Genomic DNA, 1114 nt, shown 5'->3' with positions numbered 1-1114 from the left:
CTATCATAGCCTGCACCATCCCCAAGCAATGAAATGGGCTCGAATCTGCTCTTTCATTGTAATCTTGTGCACCTGTGTCTACTTTATCTTTCATCAAAACATTAAAGCGATGTCATGATGCCGAGTCCAATCAATGAGCTCAGCCTTACTTTATGAGATTGTTTAGTAGTTCATAAAATTGTTCATTAGTAGCGTCTACTGCAGAAAAACTTCATGAAGTAAGCCTGATGAAGTAGGCGTATCTTCGATTATCTTCTACCAAAATGATCTTGTTTTTCTACACAATTGATTTTGATTCTGTTCCGGCATGCATATGCGTACTGTTGTTATTATGTGCTTCTTTTAAATAAACCGGTTGGAACGGTACGCTAGTACTTGTTCCCTTATCTACATTTTCGTACCATGCTGCTCCGCTTTCCTATATTTACCTTCGATCTACCCTCAACGTGTTGCCTAGGGGTGCACTTTTACCAAGACGTAGTTGAACCACTACTACTAGGTAGTTTAATGTAAGCAGAAAAGCTATCTCCGGCGTGGTCTAGTGGCTAGGATATCTGGCTTTCACCCAGAAGGCCCGGGTTCGATTCCCGGGGTTGGAAAGTGTGGTGTCATGGTGGAGCGATTAGTACTCTTTATCCTGCGATCCGAGTTCAAATCTCGGTGAGACATTGCTTTTGCCCCGCCGCGGTGGTCTAGTGGCTAATGTACTCGGCTGCTGACCTGCAGGGTGCGGGTTCGAATCCCGGCTGCGGCGGCTGCATTTCCGATGGAGGCGGAAATGTTGTAGGCCCGTGTGCTCAGATTTGGATGCACGTTAAGGAACCCCAGGTGGTCAAAATTTCCGGAGCCCTCGACTACGGCGTCTCTCATAATTATATCGTGGTTTTGGGACGTTAAACCCCACAAATCATGTAAGCAGAAAGATGGTCTTGTTAAGAATTCTTATTCTCGGCACTTCCTTGCAATGGAACCTTTTCGGTGCTGTGTGTGCCTTCGGGCTACGTATTCGGAAGGATACTAGAATGGCAGCTACTGGCTATGCAAACACACAAAACACCTGTAAACACAAAGAAACATGCTATGTAAACACACAAAAACGCACGCGATAAGCCCT

At 45.4% G+C, this 1114-nt stretch overlaps 1 non-coding gene across 1 annotated transcript; it reads left to right on the top strand.

Annotated features, from left to right (window-relative positions):
• Window positions 1-527: 527 nt before the first annotated feature.
• On the top strand, window positions 528-599 carry TRNAE-UUC (transfer RNA glutamic acid (anticodon UUC)). Its single transcript has one exon. It is a non-coding gene; the product is annotated as a tRNA-Glu (tRNA).
• The last annotated feature ends 515 nt before the right edge of the window (window positions 600-1114 follow it).

Source organism: Rhipicephalus microplus, chromosome 9, assembly GCF_043290135.1.
Source record: "Rhipicephalus microplus isolate Deutch F79 chromosome 9, USDA_Rmic, whole genome shotgun sequence".
NCBI lineage: Eukaryota > Metazoa > Arthropoda > Arachnida > Ixodida > Ixodidae > Rhipicephalus > Rhipicephalus microplus.
This window is presented reverse-complemented; position numbering and strand designations above follow the sequence as displayed.